At 34.1% G+C, this 9,024-nt stretch overlaps 1 long non-coding RNA gene across 1 annotated transcript; it reads left to right on the top strand.

Moving 5' to 3' along the window:
* The first annotated feature begins 203 nt into the window (after positions 1-203).
* On the top strand, positions 204-8,688 carry LOC124886539. Its single transcript, XR_007043864.1, has 3 exons — positions 204-389; positions 7,490-7,563; positions 8,402-8,688. It is a non-coding gene; the product is annotated as an uncharacterized LOC124886539 (long non-coding RNA).
* The last annotated feature ends 336 nt before the right edge of the window (positions 8,689-9,024 follow it).

The following is a 9,024-nucleotide window of genomic DNA, read 5'->3' on the forward strand; positions in this document are numbered from 1 at the left end:
ATTCAATTTTGGTTTATTTTTTACAAATTCTATATTTTAATTCAGTTTTTGTTATGAAAATGCAGTTTTTGGTTTAACCTAAAGTATGTAATATACTTATATATACTTTAAAAAGTTTAATTATCATATATGTTACAATATTATATTCCAATTCCAGCCCATTAAATTAAGTAATTAAAAATTAAAAATACCCTGAAGGTTGAAGCCCTAAACCCCTAACCTTTACCTTTAGTTCTCTTCACAATTCATATTACATATTTACACTCTCAACGAACAACGGAAACACAACAATAATGGATGATGAATCCACTATACCAACGGCAAACGGAGAACGATGACGACATTAAATCCACCAGACCAACAGAGAATGACAACTAGTAGTGAATTAGGTATCATTTTCTTCTATTCATATTTCTTTTCTTATTATTTTTTTATGCCACTTCTTTTCTTTTCTAACTTTTCATTTTAACCATTGATTCTTTAAAGTGAAGAGTCTGACTTTTTCTTTTAGCGATTTTTTTGACTAATTAATTCTATAAATTGAATTTTCCAATTCTGTAAACACTCTAATTCTATAAACACTAAACATTCTTAATTTTATTTTCTCATTCAAATTTTATATAGATGGATGATGAAAGTCAAGTTAGTGTGGGTGGTTCAACTGATAGTGCTCTTGATAATGGCAAGCACAACTCAATTTGACACTACGGATCCAAAGAAAAGGAAAGAAATAAAAAGTAGATCTGCTGCTTGGGAACATTTTTAAGATATATTTGAAAATGGTAAATTAGTTAAAGAAAAGTATTTGTATTGTCATAAAAATTATGCTGCTTCAACTAAAAATTGAACAAGTGGACTGAGATAATATTTGGTTAGATGCAAAGTGTATAAGCCCCCGCCCACCCCATCGAGTAGTCAAACATTGTTAAACTTTCAAACAAAGGATTCATCGGGAGAATATTATAAATTTGAGAAAGAAGTAGTTAGGAGATCTTTAGTTGAGATGATAATTGTAAATGAGCTACCATTTAGCTTTGGAGAAACTCAGCCTTTAAGAAGTTTATGAGTAAAGCCCAACCTTTGTTTTGAATTCCTTCACGTAGAACAATAATAAGAGATTTTTATAATGTTTATGGTGAATTGAGAGTAAGCTTAAAGAGGTCTTTTAGATAGATACAACCAAGAATTTATCTTACAATAAACACATAAACGTCAGTGCAAAGAATTAACTATATGTGTTTGACTGCTCACTTTATTGGTAAAGATTGGGTGTTTCATAAAAGAATATTAAAGTTTTTCCCTATCACTAGTCATAAAGGTGAGAATTTGGCAGAGTTTATTAGTAATTATTTTCTTGACTGAAATTTGGACAATATCTTTACTATTACTGTTGACAATGCTTCTTCAAATAATATTGCAGTTTCAGCTTTGTCTAAGAAGTTAGATAAATGGGGAACCAATGTAATGGATGGTAATCATCTCCACATTAGATGTATGGCTCACATACTTAATGTAATTGTGCAAGATGGTTTGCAGGAAATTGCTCTTTCTACCAAACATGTAAGGCAAATGGTTAAGTATGTTAGATCCTCTCCTACAGGAACAAGAAATTTCATTAAATATTGTGAAATGCAAAAGATAGAATATGGTAAGATATTATCATTAGATGTGACTACTAGGTGAAATTCCACCTATTTGATGTTGGAGGTAGTAAAAAAGTTTGAGAAGGATTTTTAGCGGTTTAATCTTTTTTATGTTAACTTTAATTCTTATCACTATACTGTGTTTGTGAAGATGGTAGCATTGCAGGTTCAATCCAAAGTGATGATTGGGAAAATGTGAGGAATATCATAAAGTTTTTTGAATGATTTTATGAGCTCACCTTAAAGGCATTAGGTTCATAGTATGTTACTTGTAATGTTCATTTTGAGGATATATGTGAACTTGATTCTTATTTTAAAGTATGTATGACAAGTGATAATATTGAGTTTCATAAAATGGATATGGCAATGAAAGATAAGTTCAACACTTATTGGGGGACTCCTGAAAAGATAAACAAAATGATTTTTGTTACTTCTGTGTTGGATCCTCATAATAATTTTAAGTATGTTAGCTAGTGCTTGAATAGTTATTAAGGAAAGACATGGGAAAGAAAGCATGTGATAAAGTAGAAACTTCTTTGAAGGATTTGTTTGCTTTCTATGTAAGAAAGTATTCAAATTGTACTAACAATTCATCCGAATACACTTCATCTGACTTATTTGGATTTGATTCTTCATCTAATTGTGCTCTTTCTCAAAGTTTGAAAACAAATATTTTGAAAAATATGCTTCACATGTAGAAAATGTCAAAATATTGTGGTAGTACTGGAGGTACTAAATCATAGTTGGATAAATACCTTGGTAAAGACCAAGAGCCTATGCCCAAGCCTGGATCTGAATTTGAATCTAAAGATTTAAATATATTAAATGGGTGGAAAGTTAATTCTCCTAACTTTTCTATCCTTTCACAGTTGGCTCATGATGTATTGGCTATTGGTAATGCTCCAATTTTTTGGTACTCAAAAATTTTTTGAGTTTTGAGCTTTCTTTCCTAGCAATGACTCATCTAATAGGTCGTAATATGTCTTGATGGGTCAGATGACCCTAGTCGTAAGGTGTCCAGTAAATGGTGCTTGAGTTATTGTCTTGGGTACGACTTGGGGACACGAGTTGTAAAGACTCATAGTGAGTCGTTGGAATGGAATCATAACCAAATAAAAAATTAAATGGTTAAGTTTTGGTTTGAGTATGACTAGCTCACTATGAGCAGTAAGGACTTGTTATGAGATATTCGGTGCAAATCTTAGCATGTCCAGTGTTTACCCAATTGGGTTCTGTGTTGACTTTGTTAGGTCTTTATGAGTCATAGGTCTTATTATGAGTGGTACCAGTTGACTCGTAGCATTAATAATGGGAGGAGTTCCTAGAGATTATCTTGGTTATGAATCATGGTGGCGATTCATAAAAAGTGGCTACAAGTCAACAATCGACCCATAGTCAATGGCAGCACTTTCTCAGCTTATAAATTAAGGGCATACTGGACATTTCCCCTCTTACCCAAATTAAAATCCACATCTTATAATCCCTTTAGGATGTCATTAGCACTTAAAAAAAAATTTATTTAACTTCTTAAACACTCCAAAACGCTCTCTGAATTCCCTTATGCAAGTCCATCTAGGGTTTCATCAAGCTAGTCATCTAAGGGCTTAAGGGTCAATTTCTCTACAAGTTTCTTGGTATTTAACGTAGTTACTCTTTCCTCATAGTTAATTTGTTAAAAACATATGTTTTAAAGTAGTGTTTATGAGATATTGTATTGGTTTTATAACAAGGGTTGAGGGTTTTGAATGCTTATTATTGAATAGTGTTTTCCCATGTTTTACATATGATTTTTCATGCTTTAATTATGGTTTTGAACTTGTGGGTACATGGGTATGGTGAATGAACTATGCAATTGTGATTTTCCCAAACCTGTGACTTTGAAATGGTTATGACCCCAACCCCATAATGTGAAATTGGTTTTTAATTATGAAAAATGTAGAAATTTGTAAAATTGAACCAAGAGAGTTGTGAATTTCTCCTAAGTGATGCACCTCGAGTGGGATTGGGTAGTGTTTTGATGAAGCATGGCAAAGTGGTTGCTTATGCCCCTAGAAAGTTAAAATATCATGAGAAGAATTATTCAACCCATGATTTGAAGTTATTAGTTATGGTGTTTGCATTAAAGATCTGGCGGTATTATTTGTATGGGGTCCATGTTGATTTTTATTCTGATCATAAGAGACTGCAATATGTTTTCACACAGAAATAATTGAATCTAAGGTAAAAGAGGTGGCTTAAAATGCTAAAGGACTATGACACGAGTCTGCACTATCATCAAGGTAAAGCTAACGTGGTTGCTGAAACTCTTAGCATGTTATCCATGGGGAGCTTGTCTCACGTGGATGAGGAGAAATGGGATTTGCTAAAGGATATTCACTATCTGTCTAATCTAGGAGTTCGTCTTTTAGATTTTGAGGATGGTGGTATGATTATTCAATAGGTGGCAAGGTCATCTCTTGGTGATGAAGTAAAGGAGAAACAAGTATTAGATCCTATTCTGATGAAAATCAAGAATGATGTAGGTAGACTAAAAGTAATGGTTTTTGAGATTCATGGTGATGGTATCTTAACCAAGGTAGATTATTTATTCCCGATGTTGATGGGTTGTAATGAAAAATTTTGGCCAAAGCTCATGAGGCACATTATGCTATTAATCCTGGTTCAATGAAAATGTACCATGACCTCAAGAAAATTTATTAGTGGAATAATATGAAGTGGGATGTGGCCAAATTTATGGCTAAGTGCTTTGTATTTAAATGAGTGAAGGCAGAGAATTTGAGGCCCAGTGGGTTGACTTTAGATATTGAGCTGACAGTGTGGAAATTCGAGATAATTAATATGGATATTGTTATCGATCTTTTGCGGTCTCGCCATCAATTTGACTCGATTTGGGTCATCAAGGATTGGATGACTAAGTCTGCTCATTTTTTTCCAGTGAGGACAAATTTCTCTTCTGAGAATTATGCTAGGTTGTTGATTGAGGATATCATGAAATTGCATGTTTCTCCAATTTCCATCATATATGATTGGGGTACTCACTTTTTATCTCACTATTGGAGGTCGTTCCATTGCAATTTTGGGACTAAGGTGACCCTTAGTACTACTTTCCACCCACAGATATATGGGCAAGCAGAAAGGACAATTTAAGTTTCGAAAGATATGCTTCGAGCTTGTGTGTTTGATTTTGGGAGTGATTGGGTTGACCATTTGCCTCTCATATAATTTGCCTACAACAACAGTTATCACTCTAGCATTGGTATAGCTCCATTTTATGCCTTATACCATACAAGGTGTAGGTCTTCTATTAGGTGGTTTGAGGTCGGTGAAAATAAGTTGTGTTGCCCTAAATTAGTTCACCAAGCCATGGGGAAGGTGAAGGTGAAGGTGATTTGAGATAGACTTAAGGCCTCCAAAAGTCACTAAAAGTCCTATGCAGATGTGAGGCGAAGGGAGTTGGAGTTCAGTATTAGTGATTGGGTGTTCTTAAAGGTATCTCCCATGAAGGGAGTGATGTAATTTGGTAAGAAAGGGAAGCTCAGTCCTCGTTATGTCGGTCCGTACTTGGTGTTGAAGAAGGTTGGTAATGTTACAAATAAATTAGAGTTGCCTTATTATTTGAGCTCTATTCACCCGGTGTTTCATGTTTCGATTTTGAGAAAGCACGTGGGTGATCCTTCGATGGTTGTTCCTTTAGAGAAGATGGGTATTTTGGATTCCTTATCCTACTAAGAGGTCTAGTTTGAGATTTTGTATCGTCAAGTGCGCTTGTTGCGGATGAAGGATGTGGCTTCAATAAAGGTTCTTTGGAGGAACCAAAAGGTTTAGAAAGCTACTTGGGAAGCCGTGTAGGACATTAAGTTCAAGTGTCCATTCTTATTTCCCGCTCTGAATAATCATGCTTAAGGTATGTGTATTTCTTAATATCTTTATTTCCTGACTTTGTTAAAGAAAATGGTTGTTTCCTTGGAATCATTATTTTCTGTCATTGTTAAAGGTAAGAGTAGTGGTATAAGGAAATAATTGTGCTAATAAATGCATTGTCCTGTCATTCAAGGACGAATGATCCTAAGAAGGGAGTACGTAATGCCTTGGGTTTTTTATCCTTAAAAAATTCTGAGTTCTGCTTTTTGCCCTAGCAATGATTCATCTAATGAGTCATAATGTATCTTGATGAGTCAGGTGAACCTAGTTATAAAGTGTGCAAAAAATATTGCTTAAGTTATTTTCTTGGGTATGACTAGGGGACACGAGTTATAAATACTCTTAAAGAGTCGTTGGAATGGAATCATAACCAAATAAGAAATTAAGTGGTTAGGTTATCTTCTGAGTATGAGTATCTCACTATAAGTCATAAGATTATGAGTCGTTGGGTACAACTAATAGGATTCTTAGTGTTTACCCAATTGGGTTCTGTTTTGACTTCGATAGAACTCTACTAGTCGTAAGGTCTCATTACGAGTGATACCAGTTGAGTCGTAGGGTCAACAGTTGGAGGGGGTCCTAGATACTATCTTGGTTATGAGTTGTGGTGATGAATTATAAAGAGTAGGTATAAGTCAATGGTTTACCCATAGTCAATGGAGGCACTTTTTCAGCTTTTAAGTTAAGGGCATACTGGATATTTCCTCTCTTACCCATATTAAAACCCATGTCTTATAACAACTTTTGAGTATCATTAGCACTCAGAAATAAATCTAAGTAACTTCTCAACTACTCCAAAAGGCCCTCTAAATTCCCTTAAGCAAGTCAAGCTAAGGTTTCATGAAGTTGGTCATCTAAGGGCTCAAGGGCTGATTTCTCTACAAATATCTTGGTGCTTAAGGCATGTTACTGCTCCCTTATTGTTAATTTGTTAAACATACATATTTTAAAGTATTGTTCATGAGATATTCATGTTGGTTTTTATAACAAGGGCTGGGGGTTTTGACTACTTATTGTTGAATGATGTTTTCCTATGGTTTACATATCATTTTTCATGCTTTAGTTATAGTTTTAAACTTGTGGGTGCATGGTTATGGTCATTGAACTACGGAATGTTTATTTTCCCAAACTTGTGACTTTTGATGTGGTTATGACCCCAACCACATAATTTGAAATTAGTTATTAATTATGAGAAATATGAGAATTTGTAAAATTAAACCAAGGGGGTTGTGAATTTCCCCCAAGTGATGTAATTGTTCTGGCATGTTTTTGTTACCTTGCAAGTGTAGTTTGCATGACAATACCAACAATGTATGCCTAAGTATGTATTATGGTTTAATGAATGAGATTGCGTGATAAATGTTTTAATTGGTCTTTAATAGGGGTTGTGTAGCTAAATCATGAAAGTGGAGGTCCGAATGACCGATACTTGAAACTGCATTTACCGATGCGGGGGTAAAAATAACAAGGGATGTTTGGATCCCCTGATTATTATTACATGATTAGGGAGATTCGAGTTCCTCATAAATCAACACATGATCGTGAGCTTATGCCACCTCAGTATATAATTGGGAGGTTCAAGTCCCCCATGTATATATATAAGATTATTTTCTGATTCAAGTGGCTAGACGCACTGGGGCCCAATTAGGCGGTGAGAGATGGTCCCATATAGCCCATAGGTGCATATTGTAACGATTGAGCTACATAATCTAGGTTAAATTTTTAAAATATGTGTTACGCCTTGTTTCCCTATCCCGGCATGTGAAGCATATATATATGTATATGTATATGCATTTGACTATGTGCATTGATTTTTGAATGATTTTAAACATCTGATCATGACATTTTGTTATCCTTATCCTATGTTTCATGCTAGCTCTCCAACTGCTAACCATCTTCAAATATTATATCCCCACACGATGCAGGAATTGGTCATGCTTCTACTCCTCCTACTCAATGATTAGGATTTTAGATCATCTTTTGAGTTGACATCTAAGTGGTGAGCTTTCATACATCAAAATTCTACATTTCATGTTTTGGTCTTTAATGCCTCAAACTATTTAGACTTATTTTAGGCTATAGTCGGGGGCATGTCCTGACACTTCATTGATATTTAGTTTTGGTTCTTTGTTTAGAATGCTTTGTTTGGACTATAGTGGTTATTGGGCGGTGTTGGTTGATTATTTTGGGCTGGTCACCGATCGTCGGGTATAAACATGTTTTGAATTTTCTTAAGCTTATTATACACTATCTTGTTATATGTTAAGAATTCATTCAAACTTGGTGGATATTAGGTTGAATTGGTTAGATGCAAGGGGTAATCTCTGGTTCATGTCAAACTTGAGATGCCCGTCACGACCAGGCCTTGGTTTGGGTCGTGAAACTATTCTAATATCAAGTGTGGCATGAGTATGTGCATTTAGCACCAACGGTTGTATTCTTGATCCTCTTAGAATTTCATTGACCTCTAAATGTATGCAATGCCTTATTTGTGTTCAAGATTGGCTTATTCAAGAGACTAGCCCTATTTGTGTTGAAGAAAATTTGAAGTTTCTTGAGTTAATTGAACTTGGTAAGAATTTATATTTTTTATGTGTTTTTACAAAATAAATAATATACTTATTTGTGTTGTAGGTATAATATATTTGTTTACATTTTCGTTAGAGATTGCAAATAGTAGAAGACTCTTGCATTGTTGATGTATGATTGCGATTTCCCAGTACTTAGTAGTGGTGATGATTGATGAGCTCAATAGTCAATATAGTTTATTTATTTGGTTATGTCCTTTTATCTTGTAAATTGTATGTTATCTTTCAACTTTTAATTTTATCTTAAAGGTTCAAGGCTTCAAGCGATGTGGCACATTTTCTTTGTACAAGCATATCAGGAAGTGCATTATAAAATAGAAAAAGAAAATAATTCATATTTGGATATTTATGCTACTGTCCAAGCGATGTTAGCTTGTAAGATGATTTGTCCTCATGTTTGTAAGCTAAGTATTTCGCTATTTTCTGGCTTACTACTGTTTTGGCGAGGCTACTGCTACAATAGATGACTAATTGCTAATAATTTTGTAATGCCATTTATTAATCTGTTATTGTTTTATGAGTTTTAAGTTTTTTCAGCTTGTTCATGCTTTATTTTTTGTTGTTAAGTGTTAAATGACTTGCTTCTGATTTGAGCATTGTTGACATTTTTGGTTTGCTATGGCTATGCCTGAGAATTGGTTGTGTAGTGAGAAAACTTATTAAGTTGTGTACTTTACTGTGTAATGATGCTGGAATTTCTATCAAGAATGTTGTCAAATATATATATGCTTTTATTTAAAAAATGAGGCACACCAGTGTAACTATTTTTTTCATTATAATTTTGAGAAATCCTTGCTTGTAATGTTTACAGGTATTTGGTTGAATCTTAAGTTCTGTTAACTTAGTTGTTGGATGCTTACCTCAATGATTTG

The sequence above is a fragment of the Capsicum annuum genome, chromosome 8 (assembly GCF_002878395.1).
Source record: "Capsicum annuum cultivar UCD-10X-F1 chromosome 8, UCD10Xv1.1, whole genome shotgun sequence".
Taxonomy (NCBI): domain Eukaryota; kingdom Viridiplantae; phylum Streptophyta; class Magnoliopsida; order Solanales; family Solanaceae; genus Capsicum; species Capsicum annuum.